General features: G+C 60.8%; 2 non-coding genes and 1 pseudogene across 2 annotated transcripts in view; all 3 read right to left on the bottom strand.

The window, feature by feature from the left end:
- The window catches only part of LOC145273879 (large subunit ribosomal RNA), a 5,720-nt gene extending 2,275 nt beyond the window's left edge, over positions 1–3,445 (bottom strand). Inside the window, exon 1 of the ribosomal RNA XR_013866539.1 lies at positions 1–3,445. This exon is cut by the window's left edge and continues 2,275 nt beyond it. This is a non-coding gene — a ribosomal RNA (large subunit ribosomal RNA).
- Positions 3,446–4,040: 595 nt separating this feature from the next.
- Positions 4,041–4,198, bottom strand: LOC145273900 (5.8S ribosomal RNA). Its single transcript, XR_013866553.1, has one exon. It is a non-coding gene; the product is annotated as a 5.8S ribosomal RNA (ribosomal RNA).
- A 395-nt stretch (positions 4,199–4,593) lies between these two features.
- Positions 4,594–6,965, bottom strand: LOC145273907 (small subunit ribosomal RNA; annotated as a pseudogene).
- Between the last annotated feature and the right edge of the window lie 5,535 nt (positions 6,966–12,500).

Consider the following 12,500-nt stretch of genomic DNA (forward strand, 5'->3'; position numbering starts at 1 on the left):
CACGCTCGCTTGACCGCGACCGCTCGACCGGAACACGCCGCCGCACAACGGACCGCCGCGGCCCCTATGCCTTCGCCGCAAAGCGCGAACGGAGCGAACGCTACAGCCCCGTACCGGTTCCTCGCTTCGCGCGGGCACGGCCCGACCGACCCGGTCCTCGGAGCCAATCCTTCTTCCGAAGGTACGGATCCATTTTGCCGACTTCCCTTACCTACATTGATGCCATCGACGAGAGGCTGTACACCTTGGAGACCTGCTGCGGATGGTGGGTACGGACCGACTCGAGAGCTGCGAAAACCGGACCCGGATTTTCCAGGGCCGCCGAAAGCGCACCGGACGCCGCCCGAGCCGCGGCGCTCTACAGGTACCTTTTCCGTATCTCCGGACGAGCCGATTCCACGGACATGGTCCTTTACGAAGAAGAGAGAACTCTTCCCGGGGCTCCCGGCGACGTCTCCGGGCTCGCTTGCGTCACCGCGGTTTCGCCCGGGAAGCGACGGGCGCCGCCGACATCGCTGCCGACAGCGTCGCCACCCCCGGGCCCTCTCCGAGTCCGGGTTCGGGAATATTAACCCGATTCCCTTTCGACGGGAGGCCGGCCGCTTTTTTTTTGTTTGGGCTTTTGATTCGATTCGATTCGATTCGCTTTCCTTTCACTTTCATAACGGATCCGGCGCCTTTCGGGAAGACTTTCGCCCGCGTCTTAGGACCGACTGACCCGTGCTCGACCGCCGTTGGCACGGAACCCTTCTCCACTTCGGTCTTCGAAGGTCTCGTTCGAATATTTGCTACTACCACCGAGATCTGCACCCGCGGTCGGCTCCACCCGGGCTCGCGCCCTAGGCTTCCGTGCTCGCCGCGGCGCCCTCCTACTCGTCGCGGCATCGTTTCGGCGCGAAAGTTCATCGCTCCTCGCCGCGACGGTCCGGCATCGGTCCGTCGCTCCAGCGCCATCCATTTTCGGGGCCGGTCGATTCGGCAGGTGAGTTGTTACACACTCCTTAGCGGATTCCGACTTCCGTGGCCACCGTCCTGCTGTCTATATCGACCGACACCCTTTCGGGGATCTCATGGGCGTCGCGTTAGGCACCTTAGCCGGACGTTTGGTTCATCCCACAGCGCCAGTTCTGCTTACCAAAAGTGGCCCACTTGGCACTCGCATTCGAGGTGACCAACCGCCCAGCGAAGCGTGCTGGCGGCGGCGGCCGGATGGGTCGGCTCCGTCGTTCGGGAGAGTCGGCCCGTTCCACCCGTTCCGAGTTCGAGAGTAGGTCGAGGCCGTGAACGGCCCCGGGGCCTCCAATCGTTCGCTTTACCGGATGGAATTGCGACGATCGAGCGCCAGCTATCCTGAGGGAAACTTCGGAGGGAACCAGCTACTAGACGGCTCGATTGGTCTTTCGCCCCTACACCCGGTTCCGACGATCGATTTGCACGTCAGAGGCGCTTCGGACTTCCACCAGAGTTTCCTCTGGCTTCATCCCGACCGGGCGTGGATCGCCATCTTTCGGGTCCCTGGTCGCTCGCTACGCCAGAGTCGGCCGAGTCGTACTCGGAAAAAGGGGAAACCGACCCGGGGGTGATGCGCCCGCGCGCAGCGCCTAAACTCGACGACAAAATAGGACTAGTTCAAGCCGCGGGATCTCACCGATGGGCGGAAGGAGGATATGGAAGCTGGCGCCCGGCAATTCCCCTTTTTGGAAGATGCGCCGGTCCCCTCTCGGGGAGGAGGGAAAAACAACCGCACGTCAGCCACGAGCCTTCCCTCTCCTATCTCTCTCGGGAAGAGAGAAAAAAGGAAAAGTTGCGGGCACCGCAGCAGCGACGGCGGAAGGCCGAAAACGCCGCGCCGGCGGGATCGGGCACGGCTCGGAGGCGGGTGAGGCGAGGAGAAGACGACGGCACGAGACCGACGACACCCCCCGACGACCCCCGGACGACTTTGCCACGACACCTCTCCCGATCGACGCCCTCCTACACGCTCTCTCGCTTTCGCTTCGCCTTCGGGGTTAGTCAGAGGTGGCCCCTACGACTCGCGAACGGCCAGGACTCCTCGGTCCGTGTTTCAAGACGGGTCGGGTGGGTTGCCGATGCACGTCGCTGACCCGGGGTGGCGGGCGGCTCGAGTAAAAAAGCGTCGCCGAGCGACCTCTCCGGAAACGGAAACGGGCGCGGGCGGGGTTGCCCCCGACAAGAACCCGAAACGTCGGCGAGGTGCGTGACGGCGAGGCCGCGCCAGTCCTATCCCGCCTCTCATCGCGCACGCGCCCGAGACGGTGGGGCGCCTAAGGAGCGACACACAGAGTGCGTCGCCCGCACGCGACTTCCGGCGGGATCAAAACGGACCGGCTCGCCACGTGTAACGGATCGTGTCAGATTTCCTCCGTTCCCGGCAGAAAGGGGCAGTTACGTTCGCGGGCCCGACGGCCGGTGGCCCCCGACTTCACAAGGTGGGAAGACGGGGGTTTTCAGGGTGATGAAACGCCTGCCGCCTACGGAAAAAAACCCGCGTGTTCGACCTGCACGCCGGGAACGGGTCGCGACGACGGACCGGAGGGGAAGTGCGTCCGGTGCCGGCCGCGCGGAGGTCGCGCCGAAGCGCCCGCGCCATGATTACGCCGAGCGATGAGAAGGGGACGGGTGCAGCGGAGTCGCGCGCGGAGGGAGCAGGAGGAAAGAAGAAGCGGCGGCGACGGATGCGGCGGGTTAGGGCCCGGCGGCAGCAGCGATCGAGAGGACGAGTCCCCTCCGTCGCAGCCAACCGACGCAGCCACCTACCGACGCCGCGGTCGTCACCACGTTTCCCTTCCCGCTATCCACGCGGCCCGTCTCCTTCGTCGGCGACGCGGGCACAAAAGCTGGCCCGCGGAGAACGAGTTCCCCGCGGACACGACGAACGACGACCTGTGCCGCGACGGCCTCTCTTTCAAGAACACACATCGAGTTTGGGCTCGAGCCTAGGCAGCACCGGACTGAGTCCCCCCGCGATCGCGGTGAGCGGTCCCACCCGTTTACCCCTGGGCGGTTTCACGTTCTCTTGAACTCTCTCTCCAAAGTTCTTTTCAACTTTCCCTCACGGTACTTGTCGACTATCGGACTCGTCCCGGTATTTAGCCTTGGATGGAGCTTACCACCCGATTTGGGCTGCGTTCCCAAGCAACCCGACTCTCGGATCGAAGGCCGTCGCTCGCCGTCCGCACCGAATGGGCCTGGCACCCGCCGCGGGCGGCCCCGATCGAGGGAACTCCGAACTATGCGAGACGAAAACGAACGGCTGCCTTCGACCCATGCGCCACACGTCCCGAAGCCTTTAACTTGCGACGGGATTCGGCGTTGGGCTTCTCCCGGTTCACTCGCCGTTACTAAGGGAATCCCGGTTGGTTTCTTTTCCTCCGCTTAGCGATATGCTTAAGTTCAGCGGGTCGTCTCGTCCGAGCCGAGGGCGGCGGTTTTTAGTAGAGTGTGGTGTTTGGAGGAGAGGAATCTCGATCGGTACCCTCCGTGTGACGACGGCTGGCCGATATAGCGCCCGTCCGACCGAAAATGAAGAAGCCAACAATTAAAAAAAAAGCGTGGGTCCTCCCCATCCGACGTTGCCTACGACGCGGCCACCTTTTTACGGTGCGACGGCCGTGCTCGTCGCGCTGCTCGAGGCGTCGCTGAGAGACACCTTCATGAGGCAGAGAGCGAGACGAGCAGGCGGCGCTTACGTCGGCAGTCGGTTAGGTCGGTGCTTTTTTTTTTGTTTTGTTCTCCCTTCGGCTGCTTTCGGACAGACTCCTCCTGCTCCTCCTCCACAGTGTTTCTTCACGCGGTCGAAAAGGGAAAAGACTCCGCGGTCTGCCAGCGGGAGACGAAGGAGGAGGCCGGAGAGGGTTTTAAAAAAAAAAAAGACATTGAAAGGAGTCAATTCTTTTTTTATTTTTCTTCCCCCTCGTCACTCGCTCCTGCGACGTCCCGGTTACCACCGTGCCGAGGACCGGGCGGGCACGGGGACGGCAAGATGTCGTTTCGTTAACGGAGAAAGACATGTAACGTTCCGCCTCTCGACCGGACGTGGCCCCGAGACAAGGGATCTCGGGGCCGCAATGTGCGTTCGAGGTGTCGATGTTCACTGAGTCCTGCAATTCGCATCAGTTCTCGCGGCTGGCCGCGCTCTTCATCGACGGACGAGCCGAGTGATCCCCCGTCCAGGGTTCAGCACTTGGGTTTTTTATATTAGTTTTTGTTTATATAGATTTAGTAGTGTGCGAGGAGGTCTGTGCGAGGAGGCGTGACGGCATTGCAATGTCGCGAGTAGTTTGTTTTTAGCTAGCGGCGGTGGCACAGCGGCTGCAAAAAAAACAAAAAACGATAAAGCGGCGACAAGGCAAAGAAGAAGCGGCCATCACTTGCGGTGGGCGAAAAAACAAACAGGTGGTAAGACGCGGAAGCAAGCAAGAAGAGCTGGGGCTTTAAAAACCTCCGCGTCACCACAAATCTATCTCTCGCTCCGCCTTTTATAGGTTTGTTTGCGCGCATTCGAGGCGTTGACGCCGACAGACAGAGGAGGTAGGCCGGAAAACAACAAACCAGTCTCGAACGGGAAAACGGTAATGATCCTTCCGCAGGTTCACCTACGGAAACCTTGTTACGACTTTTACTTCCTCTAAACGATCGGGTTCGGTCGTCTTCTCCAGGCATCGAACGCCGAGGCGTAGATGCACGAGTGTCGTGACGGACACGTCGCGCACTGCCCGGCGGCGTCGTCGGCCAGATCCGAGGACCTCACCGGACCGTTCGATCGGTAGTAGCGACGGGCGGTGTGTACAAAGGGCAGGGACGTGATCGACGCGGGCTGTTGACCCGCGCCTACCGGGAATTCCTCGTTCACGGGGTTGGTTACAGGCCCCGATCCCTATCACGGGAGGTGGTTCAGAGGTTTCCCAACCCTCTCGGGCCGGGGCGAAGTCCCCGCTGATACCTCCAGTGTAGCGCGCGTGCGGCCCCGGACATCTAAGGGCATCACAGACCTGTTATCGCTCCGCCTCGTGTGGCTTTCTGCCACCCGTCCCTCTAAGAAGTGCGTGAGAAAACCGACCCGGACCCGAGCGCCACGGAGGACGCCGAGCCCGCCGTAAAAATCACTGACATCGGCGCACTAGTTAGCAGGCCGGAGTCTCGTTCGTTATCGGAATCAACCAGACGGATCGCTCCACCAACTAAGAACGGCCATGCACCACCACCCACCGAATCGAGAAAGAGCTATCGATCTGTCAATCCTACCGGTGTCCGGACCGGGTGAGTTTTCCCGTGTTGAGTCAAATTAAGCCGCAGGCTCCACTCCTGGTGGTGCCCTTCCGTCAATTCCTTTAAGTTTCAGCTTTGCAACCATACTCCCCCCGGAACCGAACTCTGGTTTCCCGCAGGCTACCCGCCGGGTCATGGAAGCGAACGCCGGCGGATCGCCGGTCGGCATCGTTTACGGTCGGAACTACGACGGTATCTGATCGTCTTCGAACCTCCGACTTTCGCTCTTGATCGAGGAAAACGTGCTTGCCACACGCCATCGCTGCAGTTCGTCTTGCGACGATCCAAGAATTTCACCTCTAACGTCGCAATACGAGTGGCCCCGACCGCTCCCTTCGATCATTGCCTCGCCGTAGACGGAGACCGACAGACGTAGACGAGGCCCTCTTCCATCATTCCATGCTTATCGTATGCAAGCTTGAACAGCCCGCTCTGAGCACTCTAATTTTTTCAAAGTGAACGTACCGGCCGCCGCGGACACTCGGTTAAGAGCACCCTTGGAGGAGAAACCGCCGACCGCAACACGCGCGCAGACAAGACACGAAGCAGGGACTCGGAGCGGACCGGGGGGTTCAAAAAAAAAGAGGAACGCGCGGAAAGGGAGAGGGAGAGAAGCGCGGGGGTCAGAGTGCGGGGATGCGAATGAACACACCCAAACACACACACGTAGCACCCCCCCGTTAGACTACTCCCGGAACCGAACCGACGACCACTTGTTTTTTTTTTTCCCGGATCCCGATCACGACCTCCTCGTCCACCTCGCCGGCAGGACCGCGTGGCGGGTATGCTAGCGGTTGACACCGGCGGAAAGGGCCGGGAATGCGAACGGACGACCAAAGTCAACGACGGACGATGGCGCCGCCGCCCCGGGGCCGCTTGCGCGACCACGAACCCGAGTTCGGACTACGAGCTTTTTAACCGCAACAACTTTAATATACGCTACCGGAGCTGGAATTACCGCGGCTGCTGGCACCAGACTTGCCCTCCGGTTGGTCCTCGTTAACGGATTTGAAGTGTACTCATTCCGATCGCGGGGCCTCGACAGAGTCCCGCGTCGTTATTTTTCGTCACTACCTCCCCGTGCCGGGAGTGGGTAATTTGCGCGCCTGCTGCCTTCCTTGGATGTGGTAGCCGTTTCGCATGCTCCCTCTCCGGAATCGAACCCCGATTCCCCGTTACCCGTAGTAACCACGGTAGGCACTTAACCGACCGTCGACAGTTGATAGGGCGGACCCTCGAGAGACCCGTCGCCGGGCGTGAAAGCTCGTGCGATCGACCAGTGAGTTATCCAGAGTCACCAAAGCGGAGCGCGCCGCCCTATGAGCCCCGCCACCGAACGGACCCGCGAGCGGGAACGCCGACGACGGGAGGACGGAATGACGCGCATCGGTCTCAGTCTAATATGTAGCGCCGCGACCCGGAACGGCCGACGCGGGTGCCAGCGCGCGAGGCGTGGCGACGACGGCGCGCCGACCGATCGCGGCCTGTGTCACATGTATTAGCTCTAGAATTGCCACAGTTATCCATCGCCTCCGAGGAGGAATACGGTCCCGAGGATTAGGTCCGGTTCCTGAGCCATTCGCGGTTTCGCCCGTTCTAATGCGTGGCGTGAACTTACACTTGCATGGCTTAAGCTTTGAGACAAGCATATGACTACTGGCAGGATCAACCAGGTATCGTTGGAATTTGGGACTTTGTTTCGACAGAACGACAGACCGACCGACCGACCGACCGACATAAGACAGACAACTACAACGACGGGCACGTGTTTATTTGTTTTTCGAGGAGGTTCGCCGTCAGTAGAAGCGCGCTGCCCGCGCTGATGGCCTCTTTTTTGTTTCTCCCCTGACTTGGACCGAGACCGAGACTCAAAGAACGAAAGCGACCAACGTCGACAACAACAACGACAACGGCACCCTTGACAGCGATACATACGACAAACGACAAGCAGCACGACGGCAGTGCACACGGACATCGAGGGTCAAGGTGCAGACTGAACTCGCCGAGGTCGTCGTCATCGTGGTCGCCATCGATTCCGTCTCGTCGTCGTCGTCGTCAACGTCCACGTCACAGCCGGCCGAGAAGAGAGAACAGACGACAGCGTCGACAACAACAACATCGACAACGGCACCCTTGACAGCGATACATACGACAAACGACAAACAGCACGACGGCAGTGCACACGGACATCGGAGGTCAAGGTGCAGACTGGAATCGTCGAGGTCGTCGTCATCGTGGTCGCCATCGATGCCGTCTCGTCGTCGTCGTCGTCGTCTTCGTCGTCGTCGTCGTCATCAACGTACCAACCGACCGAGACGAGAGAGCAAGCAACAACGTCGACAACAACAACGACAACGGCACCCTTGACAGCGATACATACGACAAACGACAAACAGCACGACGGCAGTGCACACGGACATCGGAGGTCAAGGTGCAGACTGAACTCGTCGAGGTCGTCGTCATCGTGGTCGCCATCGATGCCGTCTCGTCGTCGTCGTCGCTCTCCGTCGTCGTCGTCGTCGTCGCCAACGTCAACGTCAACATCACAGCCGTCATCGGGGAGGAGCTGGACCAGGGCAGCGGCGGCGTAAATTTTCCCGTCACCTTCGTCGTCGCCTTCGTCGACCGACCGACCGACCGGCGTCGTGTTCGTGCTCGGAAAACCGAGGAGAGACAACGTGCACATGGCGCGTTCTCGCAAGCGGCTCCTCGGTCCGATTTTTTTGGGCGGCTTTTTCGAGCTTTTTTTTTTTCTCACCCTTTCGTCCGTGCGACGGCGAACGTTAGGGGAAAAAAAAAAAAAAAAAAAACGACAACAACGCGGCGGACCGGGCGAACAACATCGTCGACACACACGACATTGACGACCGGTCCCCCTTTTCACAATCGCATCGAGATAAAAACGAACGAGTCCGATTCGAGCACCGAGTCGCGAGCGGGAGGACTGTCGGTGCAAGTATCGATCACTGACGTGAGCGCTTCGCCGGACAGAGGATGGCTCATCCGGCAGCCGTGCAAATCGACGGTATGGGAAGAACGAACAAGAAGAGCAACGACTTGATCGGCGGCTTGGGAACTGCGGACGGTGAAAACGGGTTAATCGACTGCGACCACGACTGCTCGATCGATCTTCTTTGGCGCTAACAAAGGTGGAGGTGGCGCAAGAAGGGACTAGCGCTATCACCGTCCACGTATCAGAAGATGCGGCGGCAGACGTCGACGCTTATGCGTTGTCGGACGAGAAGTCGCTGCAGCACGTGTACCGCGAGCGGGACGTCCAAGGTTTTGCCAGACGGAAAGAAATCGGGTGTCAGCGAACGTTCACACGGCTGTGAGATCGGACGCTGACAGGAGTAGGAGGCGGCAGGCAGGCGGCGGTTACGGCGGCGGCGCCTGCTGCTGCTCATCCTCCTGTTTGCTGCGGCGACTTCCAGGACGGGAGAGCATCGAACAACGTACGTATGGTTACAAGGGGATCAGGATCTACATAGTGCATCCCCCGCGGCTATTTTTGTTTGTTTGTTCGCTCGTTCGTTAATTCGTTCGTTCGTTCGTTCGTTCGTTACAATGTACGTTTTTCCGTTCGACGGCGGCAGAGAGCGGCGGCGTTTCTCCCTAATCCGGAGGATTTATCGGTCGCACAGCGATGGGTCGTTCGGCCGATCATCGAAAGATTCGCAGGTAGTGGTTGAATGGCAGAACGGCAGCAACAACAGCGGCGGCTGAGAGCGGCGAACGCTGAGGCGGAAGCAGAAGCTGCAGCAAACGTATCGGCTAAACATGGTGGACATAGATATGGCTGACGACGCGGGTACCACGACGACTATGGAACCAGGAAAAGGAGCCGTTAGTTGTTCCAACATATCGTTCGACACGTCGAGCAGCCCTAGGTCCACGGAGAAGCACACACACGTACCACGTATTATAACCTAACGACGATGAGCGGGCGCACGGTTGGCAGGAACGAAGGCGGCGGATCAAAACAAGTTGGAGCGCGGGGCGACAGCGATAACGGTGACAGCCCTAGGCGGCGGAGATGCCACTTTCTGACGCCTTTGCGACAAGCCCGTAGAGACGTTCCGGACCACCACGAGGCAAAGAGTCGCTGCTCCGACGAACCGACACACCAAAGTGTGCTTCCTACCGAACATGTTTTATAAAACTTTCAAACTGGAAAACCCCAGAAATGGTGTTGGTATTTGTCCAGACCCACCTCCGACACCTGAAAATGGTGGTCAAAAAAAACGTCGATTATACGAAGCGACATTTCTGGTCGGCGATTTTCCAGTTTTACGCCTACTGCCACATGGGGATGTCGGTAGGCGTCGCAAAGTGCCTTCTCGTAGGCTAGGCACACCAGGACTTTGTCATTTTTTTCCCCCTCGACATTCCTGGTCCGGTCTATTCCGATTTTACACCTACCGCCATGTGGGGGTGGCAGTAGGCGTCGAAAAGTGCCTTCTCGACCGCTAGCGACACCACTACTTTATCGAGCTCTGGAGGCCCGCACACCGACCCGGGGGCCGCGGAGTCGACCCCGGGGGCCTCCGCCTCTCGCCGCCGCTCACTTGGACGCCTTCCGCAACCTGTGGTCCCGCTCGGGGCCGCCGGGAGCCTCGCCGACCTGACCGGTGTCGGTAGGCGTCTGGAAGCGCCCGGCCGACCTGGACGAGGTCCCCCTGGCCCCCGGGGGACACCCCTTAGTTGGATGGGGGTGCTGTCCCGGGCACACATGCAACCCGCGGCCGCCTACCGACAGCCCCCGTCGCTCGATCGCTACTCCTTTCCAACATATGTCGGAGAAGCCGGGCGGTTGTGAAACCCCAGAAATGGTGTTGGTATTCGTCCAGACCCACCTCCGACACCTGAAAATGGTGGTCAAAAAAAACGTCGATTATACGAAGCGACATTTCTGGTCGGCGATTTTCCAGTTTTGCGCCTACCGCCATGTGGGGGTGGCAGTAGGCGTCGAAAAGTGCCTTCTCGACCGCTAGCGACACCACTACTTTATCGAGCTCTGGAGGCCCGCACACCGACCCGGGGGCCGCGGAGTCGACCCCGGGGGCCTCCGCCTCTCGCCGCCGCTCACTTGGACGCCTTCCGCAACCTGTGGTCCCGCTCGGGGCCGCCGGGAGCCTCGCCGACCTGACCGGTGTCGGTAGGCGTCTGGAAGCGCCCGGCCGACCTGGACGAGGTCCCCCTGGCCCCCGGGGGACACCCCTTAGTTGGATGGGGGTGCTGTCCCGGGCACACATGCAACCCGCGGCCGCCTACCGACAGCCCCCGTCGCTCGATCGCTACTCCTTTCCAACATATGTCGGAGAAGCCGGGCGGTTGTGAAACCCCAGAAATGGTGTTGGTATTCGTCCAGACCCACCTCCGACACCTGAAAATGGTGGTCAAAAAAAACGTCGATTATACGAAGCGACATTTCTGGTCGGCGATTTTCCAGTTTTGCGCCTACCGCCATGTGGGGGTGGCAGTAGGCGTCGAAAAGTGCCTTCTCGACCGCTAGCGACACCACTACTTTATCGAGCTCTGGAGGCCCGCACACCGACCCGGGGGCCGCGGAGTCGACCCCGGGGGCCTCCGCCTCTCGCCGCCGCTCACTTGGACGCCTTCCGCAACCTGTGGTCCCGCTCGGGGCCGCCGGGAGCCTCGCCGACCTGACCGGTGTCGGTAGGCGTCTGGAAGCGCCCGGCCGACCTGGACGAGGTCCCCCTGGCCCCCGGGGGACACCCCTTAGTTGGATGGGGGTGCTGTCCCGGGCACACATGCAACCCGCGGCCGCCTACCGACAGCCCCCGTCGCTCGATCGCTACTCCTTTCCAACATATGTCGGAGAAGCCGGGCGGTTGTGAAACCCCAGAAATGGTGTTGGTATTCGTCCAGACCCACCTCCGACACCTGAAAATGGTGGTCAAAAAAAACGTCGATTATACGAAGCGACATTTCTGGTCGGCGATTTTCCAGTTTTGCGCCTACCGCCATGTGGGGGTGGCAGTAGGCGTCGAAAAGTGCCTTCTCGACCGCTAGCGACACCACTACTTTATCGAGCTCTGGAGGCCCGCACACCGACCCGGGGGCCGCGGAGTCGACCCCGGGGGCCTCCGCCTCTCGCCGCCGCTCACTTGGACGCCTTCCGCAACCTGTGGTCCCGCTCGGGGCCGCCGGGAGCCTCGCCGACCTGACCGGTGTCGGTAGGCGTCTGGAAGCGCCCGGCCGACCTGGACGAGGTCCCCCTGGCCCCCGGGGGACACCCCTTAGTTGGATGGGGGTGCTGTCCCGGGCACACATGCAACCCGCGGCCGCCTACCGACAGCCCCCGTCGCTCGATCGCTACTCCTTTCCAACATATGTCGGAGAAGCCGGGCGGTTGTGAAACCCCAGAAATGGTGTTGGTATTCGTCCAGACCCACCTCCGACACCTGAAAATGGTGGTCAAAAAAAACGTCGATTATACGAAGCGACATTTCTGGTCGGCGATTTTCCAGTTTTGCGCCTACCGCCATGTGGGGGTGGCAGTAGGCGTCGAAAAGTGCCTTCTCGACCGCTAGCGACACCACTACTTTATCGAGCTCTGGAGGCCCGCACACCGACCCGGGGGCCGCGGAGTCGACCCCGGGGGCCTCCGCCTCTCGCCGCCGCTCACTTGGACGCCTTCCGCAACCTGTGGTCCCGCTCGGGGCCGCCGGGAGCCTCGCCGACCTGACCGGTGTCGGTAGGCGTCTGGAAGCGCCCGGCCGACCTGGACGAGGTCCCCCTGGCCCCCGGGGGACACCCCTTAGTTGGATGGGGGTGCTGTCCCGGGCACACATGCAACCCGCGGCCGCCTACCGACAGCCCCCGTCGCTCGATCGCTACTCCTTTCCAACATATGTCGGAGAAGCCGGGCGGTTGTGAAACCCCAGAAATGGTGTTGGTATTCGTCCAGACCCACCTCCGACACCTGAAAATGGTGGTCAAAAAAAACGTCGATTATACGAAGCGACATTTCTGGTCGGCGATTTTCCAGTTTTGCGCCTACCGCCATGTGGGGGTGGCAGTAGGCGTCGAAAAGTGCCTTCTCGACCGCTAGCGACACCACTACTTTATCGAGCTCTGGAGGCCCGCACACCGACCCGGGGGCCGCGGAGTCGACCCCGGGGGCCTCCGCCTCTCGCCGCCGCTCACTTGGACGCCTTCCGCAACCTGTGGTCCCGCTCGGGGCC

The sequence above is a fragment of the Euprymna scolopes genome, unplaced genomic scaffold (genome assembly GCF_053919585.1).
Source record: "Euprymna scolopes isolate OS-2025 unplaced genomic scaffold, ASM5391958v1 sca22, whole genome shotgun sequence".
Taxonomy (NCBI): domain Eukaryota; kingdom Metazoa; phylum Mollusca; class Cephalopoda; order Sepiida; family Sepiolidae; genus Euprymna; species Euprymna scolopes.